This window comes from Lissotriton vulgaris, chromosome 8, assembly GCF_964263255.1.
Source record: "Lissotriton vulgaris chromosome 8, aLisVul1.2, whole genome shotgun sequence".
Lineage (NCBI taxonomy): Eukaryota > Metazoa > Chordata > Amphibia > Caudata > Salamandridae > Lissotriton > Lissotriton vulgaris.
The window spans coordinates 1,063,224,619-1,063,246,171 of record NC_141696.1 but is presented as its reverse complement, the minus strand read 5'-3'; the positions used below and the strand labels follow the sequence as shown (position 1 = coordinate 1,063,246,171).

General features: G+C 43.2%; 1 protein-coding gene across 1 annotated transcript in view; it reads right to left on the bottom strand.

Moving 5' to 3' along the window:
* Positions 1-21,553, bottom strand: part of DIAPH3 (diaphanous related formin 3) — a 2,291,797-nt gene that overhangs the window by 1,236,998 nt on the left and 1,033,246 nt on the right. The window lies entirely within an intron of this gene.

The following is a 21,553-nucleotide window of genomic DNA, read 5'->3' as shown; positions in this document are numbered from 1 at the left end:
AATGCGCATGCTTGTGTTCACGTGAACTGTTTGAAATCCGACCGATGGTTTGAGAACTTTTTTGCCTCCTATAATTCTCGACTATCCATTCCTTGCGGATGGGATAGGCGAGACCTAAAAAGGTTTAGTCAAAAAATGACTAAGGGGCATACTCTCTCTGGATCTGCACTGGCTGGCGCGGAAAAAAGAAAGCGCTGACGTCATTGCGCAGGGGCGGCACCTAAATACACAGCAACATCATCCCAGCAACAAACGCAGATTCAACCAACGCCACAGATGCCTGGGGGTAGTTTGAAGGCAATGCATCTCTAACTACAGTCTCTTTCAGATACTCGGGAGCAGCAGCATTGCCATCGTGTCACAAGGGCTTTAAAGTGGAAGCTTTTTCAATAGTATATACAATCCATAGTTGCTGCTTATTTATCTTATGCAACTAACAACCATTGACAAAGCCAATAGTCTTGACTTGTTGTAGGTATGATGTTACTTGTTACATCATATATCTGGATGCAATGGCAAACAGCAAAATAGAAGTGGGGCTGCACACTATGCTAAGCACCGATATTTAGCTTACATGTTTTTAAGCCAAGCCCTTAACTACATTGGCCACCCCCCAGTTTTTTCATCCCATTTTAAAGCCCTGGCTAGGGGTTCCCTTGTGTGGTATGCCTGGTTTAGAGACCCTGCAGCGTCAAGCGATGGTTCCACAATAATGAAAGGCCCCAGGGTGACAAAGCACCAATTGCTCTGGTTAAAAAGTATATGATAGAAACAGAGGGAGGATTAGGCTTACCTCCACCCAACACAGAGGCTTCTCTTTTTCTTAGATGATAAAATCAAGAGGGGTCATTGGAAGGCCCGTCTTTGGCCAGGTTTTCCCTTGTGCAACCCAGGAGCGCCCGCGCTTCACGAGCCAACACCAATATTTGTGGCATCCTTAGCGTATTGAGCCCTCCTCCTCATGGGCCCACAGAACTATGGACACTGGAGTCCACACTGAGGAATCGGTGAATTATGCTTAATGTAGTTAGACAGTGTATGTGGCCAACAATTTTACAAAAATCATCTGCAGAGTCCCACAGGGTTTATCACGGAGCGCGACCCTCTACAACATCTACATGGCCCCCTCACAGCCATTGTCCAACAACACGGCCTCAACATCGTATCCTATGCTGACGACACCCAGCTCATCCTCTCCCTCACCAGAGACCCCACCATAGCAAAACTCAATTTCCAGAAAGGAATGCAAAACGGCGCACTCTGGATGATCAACAGCTGCCTCAAACGCAACAATGAGAAGACAGAAGTCCTCGTCCCGGGAACCACTTCATAAGCATGCGACAACACCTGGTGGACCACTGTCCTTGGAAGCCCACCTACCCCCACAGACCATGCCAAAAACCTAGGCATCATCCTCGACGCATCGCTCACCATGAACCAACAGATCAACGCCATCACCTCCAGCTGCTTCAACACCCTCCACATCTTCCGCAAAACCTTCAAATGGATCCCCAGAATCAAAAAAGACTGTCACCCACTCATTACCAGCAGACTGGACTACGTAAACGCACTCTACGCCGGCATAAACTAGGTCCCCCTTCGCAAGCTTCAGACAATCAAAAACACTGTGTCCAGACTTGTCCTCGGCATCCCCTGGCACAAACACATAAACCAACACCAGAGTCCTCACTCAGGCCTAAAAATGCCTGCAGAACAGCAGACCTAAATACCTCAATGACAGAATCAAGTTCCCCGTACCCAAAAGAAACCTCTGATCTTCCAACCTCGCACTGGCCAAAACCAAGGGCATCCACAGAGCCAGAGCAGGCGGAAGATCATTCTCTCAGATTGCAGCCAAGATCTGGAACAAACTACCAGAAGACATCAGACGCGCCCCCTCCCTGAACACCTTCAGGAAGACCCTCAAGACCTGGCTTTTCGGCTGAACAGATGTGTGTGCCCCCCGCTCCTTGAAACCCTCACTGGTGAGTAGCGCACTTAAAACCCACCCTGATTGATTGAACAATTTTACAAGCAAATCTATATTATTACATGTGATTTTAACATTTCCGTATATTTAACTCAGAATTTTTTTTAAAATAATTTTTAAGCCAGTACTTACTCAAGGAGTGGAAAAAAGTTAAGAGAAACTAAATGTGCAACCAGCAACTCATTTGAAGGGTTTCACTACCCAGAGGAACACGAATCTATTTGTTTCAAATATGAGATCAGTCTGAAAATAGCTTCCTCCAATTCTAAAAATCGACTGCCACATTTAAAAGGAAGGCAAAAAAACCTGCTGCATGCACCAAAATGTTAATTATAAAATGAAGGTCTCTTTAATCGATGGAGAGGATGGATAGTCCGAGGAAACTAAAGTGGAAAGTGGATGCTGGACTTGGGTAGAGTGTCTTAAAACCTAATGCCGCTTATTCAGCATTATAGCATGCACATTGTCCTTTTAGGTCGAGCATTCAAGACCTCATGCATATACTTAAGTACATACTAATATGTGTATGTACTTTGTGGGCTCTGGAGATCAGCCCTAGGACTGGTTTGCTTCTGTTAGGGACTTTTACTTCTGTTCTTACCTCTATTTAACTGTCTTGATAGAAAACGACCAGCAGAGGTCAGTAAAATACCAGAATTGCTTTTCTGCTTAGGGACTATCTTTTTAAAAAAAATTCTGGCAACTGCCTCTATTAAACATTCTTGATAAAAATGACCAGCAGAGGTCAGTAAAATACCAGAATCACTTTAGCATTCTCTAGATTCCATTCCATAGAAATGGTCTTCCACGAGCACCCACAGACAATAATATTTTTTTCAAATCTTGTATTTTCATTGATATGACGACCGAAGGCCATGATTTTATATTAAAAACAGAGCTTTGGACTATACCATTAAGTGTTGTACATATATTTATTATACATTTATATTTATGTTTTAACTTTTTTGATACTTTTGGATATTGACTGTTTTTAAGAGGTACATGAAAATCATAGAAATTATGTAGCAATTATATCTCAGGGATCTGAGAAGCTCTTAATATGAATATGACATTGTCTCTTAATATTGTCAGTTTTGCACTTTTTCCTGCTTATTTTGCATATATATCTGCACAACTCTATTGCACTTTTTTCCATTTAATGATGCTTGGCTGTATTTTGCACATGGAAGTTGTATTTATTGACAAGGTTTTGGCATTAAGCATATGTATACAATACTCTTATTCTTAGAGTATTTAGGTGAAGTTATAAAAACGTTTTTATACTGTTATCATCTATCAATTTTGCCATTTGTATGAATTAATATCTAGACACAGTTTTAATATTCATTTTAAAACATATGTCATTAATCTTCGTTGATTCTTACTACATATCTTGTCAATATGGGATTTATCCTGCTCAAATTTATATGTTTAAATGTGTAAAAATCCTTGCTGCTTAAACTACAAGTAGTAGTATTTCTTCATTTTTTATATTTATATCACGTGACTGGTGATGTCACTAAGAGTGGGTGTCAACATGGTTGAGCAAATATAAAATAAGCATTTCATGTGTTGTAATGTTGCAGTATGAACAAGGGCGAGTTAGCCTGAAACGCGCAGCTGTTCTCTGTGTGGTTGCAACAATAAATCACCTTTGCTGATTCCTGTGGTCCGTCTCCCTCGTTTGCCGGCGTGCGCTGCTGCCTGTAACGCTGTGAAATCCGAGGAGGAGCCTGTATTCTATATATATATATATATATATATATATATATATATATATATATATATATATATATATAAAATCTAAATATAGCATTTCTAAGGTCCAGTTAGGATTCCCTCTTCCACTTTCAAAGGATGAAGAAAAAATCTGGCACTGAAATTGTTTGAGATGCATGAAATTTCAAGATCTCAACATAAGTGGAACTGACTGAGGCTTTCTAACAAGGCTTTTAAACATGATGCAATAATGCATTATTAAATGGTAGGATCTAATGCCATGTTAATGGAGGATATGTAAAGACAAAACGCACTTTGATACACACAGCTAATACACAGAACCACTACTAGGTGCAGGGGGTGAGGAGGAAGCCAATGTAAGGGATTTAACAACCATCATTTTAATATTGAAAGGCCATGAGACCACAATATGTATTACTCGTCTATATCAATACTTGTCAGGCATACCTCTGCTGATAAACCCATGTATGCTGCAAAATGGGAGGTGGAGTAAGACAAGAAATTGATGCAGCTTTGTGGTTTTGTCTTTGGGAATCGGCCTCAGCAGCATCAAGTTGTAGTCAATATAAAGAGAGAGGGTTTAAGGTTATGATGAGATATGACCTTCATACATCTTAACACTGCTTGGCTCCTCCTGAGAGTATCAGAGATGTTGGAGGAAAGAGTTGCAATACAATGTGGTGTGGAGGTGATGGCACTTGGGCTCTAGGAATAGACAGCCAGATTGAGAGCCCACGATGTATCAAATTGACTGAAACAATTGTTTATTGCCCTCGATACACTCTTGGCCAACCATTATCAGATATTAATCTTTACGTGGACAGAGATAACCGTGGTGCACAGAACACAGTTCGTTACTATTCATTAAAATCTATGATATCCATATTAAAGGGACCACAAACAACACTAACATTTCAGCTTTGCACTAACGTTGGCAATCGTACACATTCATCACAATGGTGGCCTTATACCATGCAGATACAATGGGATAGACTCAACAGAGCGGACAATCACACTAAAAAGGAAAAACTAAAGCAAACCCGTGTACCAGATTAGAAAGAAAATCACCCCAAATACTAACCGTAGAGTCCTTCCAAGGTAATATACCTGAAAAGTCAACATATATTAATGTGATCAGAGCAACAAAAGATGTAGTAAAGTGACCAACCCAACGTTAACTCCAGGAATCAAGCTCCTCGTAATCAGTCAAAGTATTTGAGAGTAAACACAAAACATTCTGAAGGGGTGTATTCGACAATAAAGATCCCCAATGCAATGAACCAGATTAGAGCGGAGTACCACACTAAGCAAGTACACGAGTCAGCTGATAACAACGAGGGCCCGCATACATCACTGATGCTCGGGCGAGGTTCAGTGGCCCAAGAGGAGCCCTGTAAGAGCATTTCTATTAATGAAAGTCTTGCCAAGCGGGGCTTCCCTTAGGAAGGAGGATCAGCTGCACAATCTCATTTCAGTCTGGGATTCTGAAATAGGGGCCTATGCGGTTGACCACAGACCCCTTAAGCACCACTGGGTTTTCTTCACACAGTCAGTGGTGCCACTGTGTGAGACAAATGACACCAGGAGCCGAAATTGGTTTTAGGATATAAAGTGCACAATTGCACACTGAATATGACATCACGGACAGGGACACATGTATCCGAAAGAGACACTTACATCCACAAAAAAGAAGTAACATCCATTATCAGTCAACTACTCATTACGATGCTAAAGTGATGCTTCTGGTGCATTAGTAGTTAAAACCTCTAGCAGAGTGTAGCCTCTTAAAGATACGGAGTTAAATCAGCAGTGATCTACCACTGCAAAGCCGCTGTCTAATCGGTTGTGCATTTTATTTATAGCAAAGGGCACCTATCCTATTTGTCTTGGTTTCAGGCATGCAAAGCAAGGGATGCCAGGGAACTTTAAATTACTTCAATGCCATTTTCGAGCAGCCTTTTATAAAAAGAACAGTAACTCCTAACTGAACAAGCATTTGCAATGCAATAGGTCTCGCATTAGCGAAGTTTGAAGTTGTTGGTATTATAAATGGCACTTTTTTTTATCTATTTATTTTTAAAAGCATCTGTGGTGCATTATTTATTATAGTTTTATGTAGCAGTATGTTCTAACTTTGCATTAGGGGCGTATTTACACATCCCATGCTGCTTGACTCGCGCAGAATAGGAGCAACAGCTGAGAGGCCACTATTTGAATGGGCACAATAACAAAGCTGTATTTAACTGCCTTGAGGGCACCTCTATTTGGAGGGTTGCAGCTAAGTACTGTAACAATTCCCGCATCTCCATGATAGTCATTTTCCTGACGGTGGGAGGACGGCGTGCAGCCAACCTGTAATTGCATTTAATGTGTACTAAACATGCAATTAGTGCTAATCAGCAGAATTACAATAAAACTGGAAAAGTGTAACAATTACATTTTTGGTGCACTGATATATCAAGTACAAAAGCACTTGCTTGAATGCAAGTGCCGCAGACAATGTATAAGACTGTTTTAACAAGTGTTTGTGATGTTTTAACAGTGCAATGTAGTCTAATGTAAGGAAAAAAAATCTTGTTGCCCCCATTTAAGTAATAGAAACAGCTATTGTTGTGGTGCAATAAAACACTTGCATCCATGCACTTTGGTGCAGTGCTTCTGGTGCACTATTAATAGAAATGTGTATAGTTTAGTTGGTGACCTTTGATGAACTGGTCCCACCAAATAAGCCACACCTGTCTGGAAAATTGGTTGAGGGGGGGGTGCATTTGTTTTCACTCAGCTGTATGTTTATTTTTGCATCCGGCTTCAGATGCCCATGTCGACAACTACATTCCGTTCTGCTTGACTCCCGCAGAATAGGAGCATCAGCTGAGAGGCCACTATTTGAATGGGCACAATAACAAAGCTGTATTTAACTGCCTTGAGGACACCTCTATTTGGAGGGTGGCAGCTAAGTACTGTAAAAATTCCAGCATCTCCATGATAGTCATGTTTTGTTTTTTTTATCCTAAGGTTGAGTACAGTTAATTGCTTGATCAGACAGTTACTTATAAAGGTTAAAAACAGTAGAAACTTCGATATTATGGTTTATGTGAAAATGGCATAGAGCAGTAGGCATCAAATCAATAGCTTTGTTTTTTAAATCTCCTTCGTGATTTAATTCACTTTTTTCTTTAACATACAAGTATTTTTCTTTTCGGTTTGCAAGTTTTACAGAACACAAGCTATATGCTGAAAAAAGGCTAAGCGCTTAAAACTTTACAATAGCATTGATAAATAAAACATTTTTTTCTCGTTGATCTTCTAAAAAATGTTGAATGTATCTCGTATTACATACATACTGCAAACATTTATTTTGGAGCGAAAGCTAACCAACAATATATAAGTAATGTAACCTAAAAATAGTTTTTCATGATACGACCCGGCGTTATTTCGCATTTCTCAATAACGTTTGTCTTCAACAGCAAGAATGGACGCACAGTTCCATTGCATACATGCCAATTTATCTAAGACATGGTTTGAAAAATCTACAGGACCTATTCTGCTTTAGGCAAAGCAAGGCATGTAGCATTTCATTTGTCGCAGGGCGGCTTCAGCAATGCAGGAGAATGCTGGTTATCAGATTTAATAAACAAAACTAAATTGATGTCAAAGAAAAAAGGTTAACATGCAATGAGCAAAACCAGGACTGTAAAACCGCGCAGACCGAGAAGAACACACTTCTGCACCTATTTACTGTTCCGTGGCATTCAGCTTCCACAACAACAAGGTGTATAGGCCTGGTCTAATGCGATTCTACCAGTAGAAATACAATAACATCCCATTGCAGCAATAATGAGGCATATTACTGAATTTCAATGCACAGCACCGAAATATGATAAATTAACCACTTGCCACTCCCCCACCCCCTCTCCTCATATAGGATATATTTGCAAACAGACGAACAAAACCACACCTCACTGAAAGTATTATAATATCTGGGTTTGGGTCACTATCTAGTCTTTCACAACACATAGGAGGGAAAAATAATGACCTTGTTTCAAGTTTTAACAGCAAACCTGAGCAGTGGCACAGCTACCTTAGGGGGGACCCTGACAGCCCACTGGTGCGGTTTGGGGTTTTGTAATCTATTATAGATAGGTCTTTGCTACAAGCAGGTTTAGATATCTGCAGGCAGCCCTACTGGTTCCCATACACAACAGGCTTTGGGTACTCCTTGCTCATGACTAGAGATGGCTGTGTTACAGAGGTCTGCACCTGTCTCAATAGCTTCCCTCTTTATTCTCGTCTTGCCCAGGAGGAGCTTCACGGTCCCACAGAGTTCTGAATGCTGTATCCTGCAAGGGGACTCCTTTAGCACTCCGCACGCTACGGGACTTTAAATAAATGGCATTGCCATTTACAATGCCAATAGCTTAATAGCTCGCAAATGTATGACCTATTGCATTTACACCCACACAGAGCCACACACACAAAGCCACCCACACACATACAGAGCCACCCTCACAGAGCCACCCACAGAGACACACACACACACACACACAGAGCCACCCACAGAGACACACACACACACACACACACACACACACACGCAGAGCCCCACACACACACCCAGAGCCCCACACACACACCCAGAGCCACACACACACACACCCAGAGCCACACACACACACCCAGAGCGCCACACACACACACCCAGAGCGCCACACACACACACCCAGAGCCACACACACACACACCCAGAGCCCCACACACACACACCCAGAGCCCCACACACACACACCCAGAGCCCCACACACACACACCCACCCAGAGCCCCACACACACACCCACCCAGAGCCCCACACACACACCCAGAGCCCCACACACACACCCACCCAGAGCCCCACACACACACCCAGAGCCCCACACACACACACCCAGAGCCCCACACACACACACCCAGAGCCCCACACACACACACCCAGAGCCCCACACACACACACCCAGAGCCCCACACACACACACCCAGAGCCCCACACACACACACCCAGAGCCCCACACACACACACACCCAGAGCCCCACACGCACACACCCAGAGCCCCACACGCACACACACCCAGAGCCCCACACACCCAGAGCCCCACACACCCAGAGCCCCACACACACACCCAGAGCCCCACACACACACCCAGAGCCCCACACACACACACACACCCAGAGCCCCACACACACACCCAGAGCCCCACACACACACCCAGAGCCCCACACACACAGACACACACACACCCAGAGCCCCCCCCCCCAGACACACACACCCAGAGCCACACACACACACCCAGAGCCCCACACACACACACCCAGAGCCCCACACACACACACCCAGAGCCCCCCACACACACACCCAGATCTCCACACACACACACCCAGAGCCCCACACACACACACCCAGAGCCCCACACACACACACACCAGAGCCACCCACACACACACACACCAGAGCCACCCACACACACACACCCAGAGCCACCCACACACACACACCCAGAGCCACACACACACACCCAGACTGCCCCACACACACCCAGAGCCACACACACACACCCAGAGCCCCACACACACACCCAGAGCCCCACACACACACCCAGAGCCCCACACACACATCCAGAGCCCCACACACACACCCAGAGCCCCACACACACACACCCAGAGCCCCACACACACACACCCAGAGCTCCACACACACACCCAGAGCCACACACACCCAGAGCCACACACACACACACACACACAGAGCCACACACACACACACCCAGAGCCACACACACACCCAGAGCCACACACACACACCCAGAGCCACACACACACACACCCAGAGCCATACACACACACCCAGAGCCATACACACACACCCAGAGCCATACACACACACACCCAGAGCCATACACACACACCCAGAGCCATACACACACACCCAGAGCCACATACATACATACACACAGGAGAGCAAGCACAGCGAGGGGGCAGGGAAGCAAGCACAGCGAGGAGGCAGGGAAGCAAGAGGCCCGGGGTCCCAAACTGTGTGAGCCCCAGTTCCTGCCGAGCTCGGACGTGCTTTCCTGATGTTGTTTTGCCGGGTCCGCGCGCGGAGAGATGTGCATTCGTCGAGTGAGCCAGGGAGAAGGAGTGAAGCCAGGGGGAGCGAGAGCTGAGGGGTGGGAGGAACCGGTGAGGATGGGGCGAGTAAGGTGCCAAGGGGGAGATGTGAAACAGTTAGCTGAGAGGAAAGTACAGGTCAGATGAACATTTTTAGGGGACAATAAAACCAAGTAGACTCTGCCCCAAAAGTTGGGGGTGAGTGGTCGTTGTTGCATAGTTTCACGTGGTGCATCAGAGGAAAGACAGTGTTTACAAAACTCAGGTGGTGCACGCTAAATACCTTAAATGAATGAAAACACTCTACAATCCCTGGCTCACGCACTCCAATCCCTGGCTGCGCAGGCGACACCCTGCGGCCGTCCGGCTTGTAGACTCTCTACAATCCTGAGAAAACATGGATGGAGAGCAAGTCCTATAATTCCTCACAAAAAATCATAGGAACATCAAGCATCATCTGTCGTTCATGGGAGTTGCTAAAACCAAGTGACATAGATCATACCTGGAGCAACACAGTCTCACAGGGCTCAGAAAATCACCAAATGTCCACTTCTCGCCTTAAACCAAGGGCAGGGGTATGTCTCCTGGCAAAAGATCACAGAAAGCAAAAGTTCAAAGTATCGTAACCAAAAGTTTGGGTGGCCCCTCAATTTATATACCTGCAAAACGGGTCACCGTCACGCCACACAGATCTTCCGGAATTCAATCTGTTCACGTCCACATAACACGTAGAAAGCACGCCTCTGGACGTACAAAAGGACGTTCGCAGTGACGTCACATGCGTCCATCCGGCGGCATAGAGGGAGGACTAAAGTTCCTATAACTAGAACGACCAAGTCACCCAAATCAAATATGATGACGGACAAAACCTCTGGACCTTCAAATGTGCCCCAAAATTCCTCCCAAGCAAAATTAATAAATAATCGAACAATCAAAATAAAAATAAAAAAATAATCAAAACCCCAACAAATCATAAAGGCTGCCTCCAATGCGAATCCACCCAGATAATTGCGCAGATCAAAGTAGCGATCCAAGTGGCAGACAGAATCGCATCGATCAGAACGGGGGACCCGCGGAGATCAAACAAAGACCTCAACACAATCATAAGTTAACAAACAGGTCACAGTAACCACATGGGCATAATACACGCCACAGTTAACCTTACGCGGTCAAATAAAAATTACAAGGGCCGAGAAACCCAACGTTCCTCATCAGTCTAGCAACCATATAAGATAACAAGGGGGGGTGGGACTTATCATAGCCCAGCTAACAGTCTCAGGGACCTCTGACTCTATTCTGCGAACCAAACCACTCACAAGATATTCCTGGCTCTGCATGGTCGCATCCGGGTTCACACTGCGAAAAAAAAATGGCGGCCGCAAAGCTCTGCAAATTTCGGATTCGGGGCGTGGCTTAAAAGTGGAAAGAACAGCACAAACACGCCCCCGAATCCAAAAGAGACAGAGCTTCTTTCGAGGGACGCCTCTCTCCTCCAATGGCTGGCCTCCGTTTAGGAAGCCAGCCAATGGAGGAGAGACGAGGAGAGAGGTGGGTTTAAAACACCCACTGAAAGACATTAATTCTCCGACTTCCGGCTGGAAAGCCAGCCGTCGATCCGAGACCTAAAAATGGTCATACACATCGGCCACCTTCTAGAAATGTCTTTTACTTTAAATGAAAACATATTGCAAGGTTTCCATCCATGCACACCCATGCATCTTAACCGATGCACCAATGCATTGTAAAAAGCAATGACAAAGCCAATAGCGAAGCTATTTAGAGTCAAGATCTATTGCCTGCCAACTCTTTTTAAATGTGTATCTGATCTGGAGAGTTTAGTCCAAATTAATCTTGTGATGTTGTTTCTTGTTACTATAGTCTGTTGCTTTCTAAATGGTTTTGAGTGAACACCTTTACTGCCCAAATGTTCTCTGTTCCCCTGGCCGCTAAATCCTGATTGCTGGTCATCACAACAGATGTCTCCCTGGAGAAATTGTTATTGTTATCCATAAACTTACAGAACCGCCAAGCATAATGTTACAGTTTTATCTGGTATGTTTGCCAGTCTCTTTTTTTGCTGAAAAAAACACTTCAACCCCCCATTAGGATTAGCAAGCACTATATAAATGCAAACCTTGTTGACCTTCTCTATCCTGCCACTATCCTTCTCAATCCAAAGATCTGACTAACATATCCACCACTCAAATTACTTTCAATTTTCACTATACTAATTCACCACTAATCCTTTATGGGTTCCGAAGTAGCATGCTACTTGTCAAAAAAAAGACTTCAAACCCCCCCATCAGGGGTAGCAATCTCTATATAAATGCAAACCTTTTTCCCCTTCTCTATCCCTCCACTATCCTTCTTAATCCAAAAATCTAACATATCCACCACTCAAATTACTTTCAGTTTTCACTATACTAATTCGCCACTAATCCTTTATGGACTCCGGAGTAGCATGCTACTTGCCGAAAAGGCGCTTTGACGCCTCGTCAGAGGTGGTAAGCGCTATATAAATGAAATTACAATAAATAAACAGTTGCAGTGCTCCTTTCTAAATTAGACAAACAGGGCCACCATGTGCCAGACTGTCACAAGCTTGGAGTTGACATTTTAGTGTTGGTGCACAGGCAGAGTACCAGAAACCACTGGCACAAATTAAGCACAAGGCCCATCCACAGTCCCAAACATGCCCAGTGATGCTATTCTTGGGTGAGGTATGTAATTCACCCTTCATTAGCTGATATTTGTTGTCAAGAAAGTGTGTGGCTGATGGGGACTCAAGGTGGTTCTAGCCACAATGTAATCAGCATCTTGGCCAAGCTACTGCAGTTTCTTCAGGATAAGGATGACGTGTTATCTTTTAGTTTGGATGCTGGTATCATTTTGGGCAATCAGTTGCTTAAAGAGACAGAGGAATAGTATATTGCACTAATGTGTTTGTACTAAGACTGTTAAGGCCAGGCGATTACAAGACCAGATAGGTTTTTACGAACAACTTTTGATGTAGTAGTTCCAATTTTCATGAAGTTATTTGCAAAAGAGTCGATGATTAGTCCTAAGGTATTCTTTTATACAACACCGGGATTCGGCACATGGAAATGGCTTGTCTCATACTGCACCTTAACAAGTTTAAGGATTGCAGATAACTGCACTTAACTGTAGACACTATACTCTTAAGTACCTTGTTTTTTATTTATAAATGTCCTCGGAGTTGCCTTCATGGTATATCTTAATTGTACCAACTGAGAACGTTCCAGATTACTTAGGTTTGTCAAAATACATAATGTGAGCTTGGTGACAAGAAGTTAGCCTGTAAACTTCGACTAGAAGAAGCGGTTTATCACCATGTGTACCAGCTTTGTTGGCATGGAGAATGAAATGTACTTGCCTTTGGTATTGGCACTTCTACTGGATGCAAAATCTTCATGTAGATTACTCAGCATAAGAATTATCTCACTGGGCTTTTGATTGGCCAGAAATCTTTTCCCAAGCAACAACTCTCCGCCACTGAGCATGCGGCTACAGCCGTGACTCTGTTCCAGGACATGACGACCCTGAGTATATTAGCAGAAACTAGTGCACATGCGTCTGTACCTGAACTTTTCTCCACCACAGCGAGATGTACAAATAGGAACGGAGATAGAATCAATGGCAAGAAATACAACACTTTACATTTTTGCATACCTTGGGATCTTATTAGTCATGTACCTATATTCTCAGGCTAGGCGGCAGGGCAAAAAGGAATCGGCATGAAAATTATATATCGACTAGAAATATTGTTACCAAGGACAAGTAACATTTACTTCTAATGGCAGCATTTTCCAGAAAATTTCTCAGAAACCGCAAAATTCTAAAGCAACGCCGCCAATGGAGTTGGGAGCTAGTAGTGCCAGATAGCAAAGGAAATCATGAAAACCAGTTTGTGCAAAATACCCATCACTGATGACACGAGGAAGCATTACTAGGAATAACTATGCAAAGAGACCCTTGAAGGCAGTCATGGCTTTAGTGGAATTGGCGTGAATGCCCTTCACAAGACATTTTTAGGTAGGATGTAGTAGATGTTGATACAAATGAATACAGAGTGAGTAATGGTGTGCTTGGACAATGGTTGCGCTTTTTGGCACCCACAAAGAGGTGATCTACTGTTGCCTGAAGATTGTGATTGACAAAACATGTATGGGGGTTCAGACTATACAGTCATCCCTCATCACCTGAATGTGGAGGAGGGAAGAAAGGTGAAAGTGTAATAGACTACGCAAAAAGGAAAGCGGAAACCACAGAGGGTAAAATCCGTGGTTAGGTATGTAGAACGAATTTATCGGGATAGTAAACTATGAAGGGTTGACAAACTGATTGGGCCTTAAGTTCTCCAACCCTATGAGCTGGAGATTTTGCCACTAATTACACTGTTTAGGAGGTAAGATTTTGAACTTGAGAACTGGGTCTCAGATTGAAGTGGGATGCCATCAATAAAATCTAAACAAATTCCGTCCAACAACCTGCGAAGATGGATGTGGTAGCAGAATTCCTTTCAGTTAGGAAGTCAAAAGCACCAATCAATGTTCCTGCACGGACCCATGGCATTTGGTGATTGAGTTGGAGGACCTGCTCGCTTTACTACAAGAGCAGGAAAGCTCTGCATGGGAGAGGTTAAGGAGGCTGAGGGCTAAGTACCAGTATGCCAGCATACCACAGCCTTCGAGCCCAGTCTAGAGAGATGAACCTTGGGTAGAAGCAGGATCTGTGGAAATGGGTACAGCTGGCCTTGAGACAAGTTGAATCTGAAGATTTCTCTCAGGTACAATTTAGATGGAAGCATATGGCATAAAATGGAGGACACTTCCTGTTCCGAGATGTGGCAAGGGGCTCCACCAATGGAAATTCAAATCTGGCGATGATCACCTCAGCCACTTTACGGTGTCGTTTCCACTAGTGATCCTTTACTGAGATGCAAATGAGAGCATCCACTCTCACACTGATGTAGCCTGCTAGGTGAGATGCTGAACTCACTTCCACTGGAGGATTTCATGAGATCATGAAGCCAAGCAGATTCAAGACCTGGAGGACAGTAATTTAAGTCTTAGTCAGAAATCTCAAATTAATCTCCTGGATAGTTTCAATCCTCCAAGGAGGAGAACCTTCATGCGAGTCATGTCCAGTACCACCCTATGAAAATTAGCTTCAGCGAGGGAGAGGGGCGGAGCTTTTGGCCATTGATGGTAAACCCAAGTCATGGAAGACGATTGCTTATCAGCGCAAAGAACGCTACTTGCATCGGTAAGTCATCTAAGTACCTGCTGACCATTACAATACAGCTGCCACAAAACCACTTTTGGAAAGCGATATGGATGAATTGTCGACCTGAATGGTAGGATCCATGAACTGATAGCATTGGGATCTTGGCGTGAACTTCAGGGATGGGCCTATCGGTATAACACAGCGATCAATTGTGATTGCCTCCCAATTGATAGAAAATTCTGATACCCTCTCCTCAGTGAAAAGGACGGTTTAAAGTGGAGGGGTCACAAGGATTCTGAGGCAGCAGAGCCGGTTGAAGATGGCAAAGACTGCATTTGCTGCTGTTGATTTGATTCACTAGTTCCACTCCTGTCCAGAAAGGTGTGGTATACCTGGTGTGGGTGGAACAGACTGAGAAGGTTCTTTCTGCTGGGGATATATTGCCCTGGAGTAGCCTGGAAACTTTCTAGAATGATGGTTGAAATGACACACAGGAGCAGCTCGGCCAATGCGTGCAAGCCGCAGCTCTACTGTTGAAAAAGTCTTCCAGGGAGCTGTCCACTTTTTCCCAGAAAGGCATCTCTATGGAGAATCTGCTAGGGTGCACCAAATCGTGCCAAAGGATTATGATAGCATGCCTACGAATAGAGGAGCAGTTTCTGCAGAGTGCTGGCTCACTTCAAGATATGTTTGGGTGCATCCAAACTGTTTGCACAGGTCAGTAAAAGCTTTTTTCATGCCATCTAGCAAACTGATCACAGTCAAAGCCAATTCCCACAAGCAATGATGCACATATCGGCCTAAGAGGCAAGTAGCTTTAGAACAGTAGAGGGCATGGCTGCCAGAGGCCAATACATCTGGCCCATAGACTCAAGTTTGAGGCGCTCTATTTGAAGGTGCCATGGGTAAAGCATTCAGTTTTTGCTTCCGAGGAGGGCATTTGGACAAATACACTCTATAAAAACAGGTAAGAATATAAAAAAAAGTGTGGTTCACCTGGAGTCGTACCATGGCATATGGCCATCTATGAACTACTGGGCCCAAAAGGATATATGCCATGCAGCAATGACCGGATCAAAGGAAACTTCACTGAATGGAAGCAGGGCTTTAACACTAGGGAGGAGAGTTGCAACTTTCAGTCAAAATGTTAGACTTTGCCTTCAATGAGGCTAGATTAATTTCAAGATGTAGTTGTTTTGCATAACTCTGTCATAAACGAGGAAAGTGCCATAAGAGTAAGGGATACTCCCTTCTACTGAAGAGTCCATGTCACTTGCATTTTGTTTGACAACTATATCAGCGTTATAAAGGGAAAGAAGGCTGTCGGTTCCCGAAATATCTTTTGTACAACCATAATTCTTGGCACTTAGAGGGAGTTTGAAATGAAACTTTCCAACTGGGCAAATCTGAGCCCCTGGGGAGGTGCTCTACCAAAGGAACACAATCAAAGCTTGCCCTAACTTCTTCCTTTGTCACATGGATATTTTCAATGTCAAGGTCTTTGAGGGAAGTGTTGTAGTCTGCTCTGTGAGTGATGTTGGCACCAAATGAGACACTGACTGAACAGAGTGCATCCCTTTGCATTGTTCCAACTTATTACCAAGATCCAGGGCTGGAGTCCCTTGGGGCACCATGGTCAGAGGAGCTAAAGTAGTCTATTGGACAGGAGCTTGCTCCCCTCTTGGGATTACCCAGAGGGTGCATGAATAGGTCCAGGATAAGAATCCAGAAGACCTCGACCAATGCATGATCAGACTATGGACCCGGAAACTCCGGTCTCACCTGAGTCAGCGTAGTAATGTGCCCTGACCTAGAAGAGTTTGGTGTCAGTATACAGTTTCAACACTCCAAACGACCCATGGAATCAACCTGTTTCCTCAAGGAAAATGAGGCCATCTCCTTCCTTGAACTTTTTTTTTGTATGTGCAAAGAGGTCTTGGGAGATTGTTTCCTTACAGATGATTTATCTACAAGTGAGGGAGATGACTTACATGCTTGTTTGTGGGTTTAAGCCAGAAACAACTTGGCCTTCACTTTTATATACCTTCCATGTGCAGAGAGGCACAAAAACAGCATGCTGAGGGGTCGTGTTCTGATACAAAACACCATTCAGTCACCATGTAGCTCCAAAAGGGGGATTATGTTGCAGAATTTGCGATAATGTTTGATACCAGTAAGTTTGGCAGGAGTCGTGAACTAGCCACTGTTAAAATGCCAGTAATTTCACTGGAGAGATACTGAAATGAGCATTTGGACCTACGTTGATGTGCCATGGATAAACAGAATCCGATGCCAGGGCAAAGGTTATATGTATTCTGGTGTTATTGTGTCACAGAGCAAAGCTGAGGCAGGGGCCACATTGTGCCACCTTGTGGTGCAGGACCCGTTGCTGGGGAAAAAAATGTCAAACCAGTCTGAACCCTGGAGAGGTAATTGTTAAGGTGAGGAGTCTGCAGGAAGAGGTATCCATCAGAATGAATTTGTGCTGCATATGTGTTGGCTGATTAAAGGACTACCATGAGAAGGTGTGTATTGTCCGGCTAGGAATGTCGTATCTGCCCTTATGATTAACACCATCATTAAATGGCTTTAAGAAGCAATCAAACAACCGCGTACTGTGACAATCTTTAGTGTTAATCTTGGACATGACTAATTCATTTGAGTTAAGATATTGTGCTGAACATATGTCTGGACAGACATTTTCCTTTTGGGCCATGTTCAATGAACTCTCTTTGGCAACTGGGTGAAATATGGGTAAATGTAGAGAAAAAGTAAGTGTACTGGAGAGGAAGTTGTGGATTTTGTGATTCTAGACTCAAGCATGGACAGAGATTTTTGTAGTATTTGTCGGTCATGCAGCAAGTGTTTTTAATGCATCCCATCAGCCTGTTCCTGGTATATGTTTTGGTTTGTGGCTTCACTAATGCCACATGTAGGTCTGTTTGGCTTTTACAAAAAGCTTTAAAGTTGCGGTGTTCGCCTTTATAACCAACTGCCCCCTGCGTTGCAATGATACTGCAGGTTCATTTTATCACATACATTCATTATTTTACCACTTGATACTGGGTTTAATTATCAACTAATGCTAAGCACAGCAAAATGGTGCCTGTGACTAACGAGTTACAGAAGAGATTTTTGAGCAAGGCTTGGGGGTCAGATTTATTCAAAGAGGTTGAGCTGAACATACGGCAGGATGCATAGAACTCCCACGCACACTTCTTTTTATAGAACAGGATTTTGATAGTTTAAGATCTGCTATTACTTGGAACATAGAACTACAACACATTTGAGAGATGGATAAATATGAGAGTGGTAGAACCAGGATTGAAGTTGCCCTGAAGCTTTGGAGTTTTCTATATTGCGAGTCCTGCATCACACACCACCAGTGCGAAACCCAATGTCTGCAAATTGCGTTCGCTTACATTACTAGCGGGCTTATGAATTCCTAGTTATTTTCCTGCCCCATAATTTTTGCTACTGGGGACCAAGTAAGGGCGGATGTGGGGAAATAGTGGAAATTATTACATTTTGGGTATTAACATGCAGTTATTGGTGTCTCTGCACCAATCCCCATTTATTTCCAGCAGAGTTTAACACAGAGATTTAGGTTGGTTTTAGCATCCAAATTCTACATGAGGAATAAACAAAACTTTAATTCCAACAGTAATAAGAACCTTAAAGTTCTTTGATTTAGACTCAACACTGCTGACCTACAAACCGCGGGCGAACGTAACAATGCTTTATTTTTGCTACAATTTGTAGATGCAGGGTCACTCTTTTTCATTTGTCCATGTATGAATAAGCAACATCTCAGAAAAACGGAGATCACTTAAGTAGCAAATGAGCTATCGCAGTTGACTGCACATCGGATGGCAATGCACTTGACGGTTGGCTACAGGTTGCAATATCAACCAGGGCTGCCCAACTATCCCACTGCTCAGTTTCTCTGGTAATATGGATGATGTAGTGTCATGTAGAGAGACCATTAAGAATGTTTAGGTTATCTCTGAAAAAATGTCTCAATTAATCCTCCTCAATAATAAGTCACAATGTGAAGAGAAATGTTTTTGGGTTGAGTGGGGCCGATAGGGCACACTTTCTTAGCAATAGTTGTTTTTCATTGGAGTGATAGACTAGAATGATGCGCTCAATTGGCTGACACTGTGTCTGCACCATCCGGTTTGGGGTGATAGCTAATGCATAAAGAGGCAGTCTGAGGAAGGCTCCGAGTCATCATCTGCTCAGGGACTAATCTCGATTAATGAGGTAGGGACGTGACAGGTCTAAACTGAAGACTTCCATTGGTGTGACTTGTGTGTGGGGGTAGGTGGCACGGGGAGCAAAAAGGCTACAGAAGAAGGCTTGCAGGCTATAGGGTGGTAGGTGTTCTGAATCTTGGTTGTGGCAACAGGGTGTTTGCTCTAGTCCCTCAACTTTACCTTGAGTAGTCAGTTTGAGGTTTTGAAAGGTTTTTTTAATTGCCATCTATTTTTTTGGGCCATGATCAACACTGATCCTTCAGGGTAAATGCGGACTGCTAATTATCTCTGGGAGTTGGGGGCCAACACAATTTTAAGTCTGTCCCAGCAAGATGATGAAGCTTAAACAAAAAGTAAATACAAAGATAGCTTAAAAAATGTTTTTAAACGATTTTATTGTATGGTATTGTAATTGCATTTATATAGCACTTACTATGCCTGACGAGGCATTGAAGCACTTTTTTGGCGAATAGCGTGCTTCTCTGGAACCCGTAAAGGATTAGTGGTGAATAAGTATGGTGAAATATGAAATTAATTTGAGCGGTGGATATGTTAGTCTGTTATTTGGATTGAGAAGGATAGTGGAGGGATAGAAAAGGAAAAAGGTATGCATTTATATAGCGTTTGCTACCCCTGATGAGGTGTTGAAGCGGTTTTAGGGGAGTAGCATGCTAAACCAGAACCAAAAAAGCATTAGTGGTGAATAAGTATGGGAAAATATGAAATTAATTTGAGCGGTGGCCATGTTAGTGTCTGTTATTTGGATTGAAAAGGAATAGTGGAGGGATGGAAGAGGAAAGGGTCTATAAAGTTTTTTTGTTTCTTTAGTTCACAGCAGTAGGAGGCGGTTTGGGTTGAGTAAAGGGTGAGTGGAGGGGGAAGAGTCAGAAGGAAATTTTGTCTGGGAGATCTGAATAGTAAAAGGTATGAGATGACATAAGGAGGGGCAGGGGAGGGAAGAGCCTAGAAAAGGTTTTTTGGAGATCATAGTAGTGGTATGAAGTTTGGGATGAAAGAGTGGAGGTAGAAAATATATTGATACAGTTATAGGGAGAGAAATACGGTAGTGCATTGGAGAGTAGTAGAATGAGTTGAGACCAGTCAGTGGAACTAGAGGATATATTGCGAGACATAAAGGGTGAGATATAGGGTAGTGCATTAGATATGCTGAATTAGAAGCAAAGTAATAAATATAAAGTTACATAAGTACATGGAAGGTGTATATATATATATGCATAAGGAAGATGTAGAATAAAGTGGCATTTAATAAACTCAGACTTTCAAGTGTTGTACTTTAGATTAATGTCTTTATTTTTTGCAATTCAATAGTGAAGCAATTGTAGATAAATAGCTATGATAAAAGATTCACTTCTTTAAGCAGTCACATATACATGTTAAACACAGAATAATGTAACTATAAATAATATGTACATTTTTAAGCAGACCTGACGAATATCTACATCTTTGAAAACAATTATAATACACATTTATACATAGCAATACTTCTATATGTAGGTACGCATCTTTAGTCAGAATAAATGCTTATATACAGAGGGATATGCTGTATATTTATATTTCAGTATGGTGGTTATTTGGGGGAAAGTCAATTCTTGAGTAGTCTTCTAAATAGAAGGTGGTTATCCGTGGTTCTTATGTTAGGGGTAAAGAGTTCCATAGTTTGGCTGCTTGAAAAGAGAAGGATGTGTCACCCCTGTTTTTTTTCTTATACAGTGGTATTTTTAGTTGACATGCCACTCTAGAGAGGAGGTTCCTTTGTTGAATGTATTTTGTGATTTTATTCCTGATGAAGAGCGGACCTGTTCCATATCGCTTAGTGGGTGATACAAGCAGCTTTAATGTGGATCTTCTGGCAACCGGAACCCAATGTAGAGCTTTCAAGGAGGGGAAATGCGGGCTTGCGGCCTGATATGTAATAGAAGTCTGGCAGCAGGGTTCTGAATCGGATATATGACGTTACAACGCGTCCTTTTACAACGCATACCATGACCACGGATTTTTTACAACGCAGGTCATGTTACAACGGATCCCTTTACAACGCTATTCACTACAACGCAGGTACTATTACAACGCATACCATTACATCGTAAGTATAATTACAGGTAAGTAAATAAAATTAATATTTAATGTAAATTATTATTAAAGTTTTATTAATTTTAA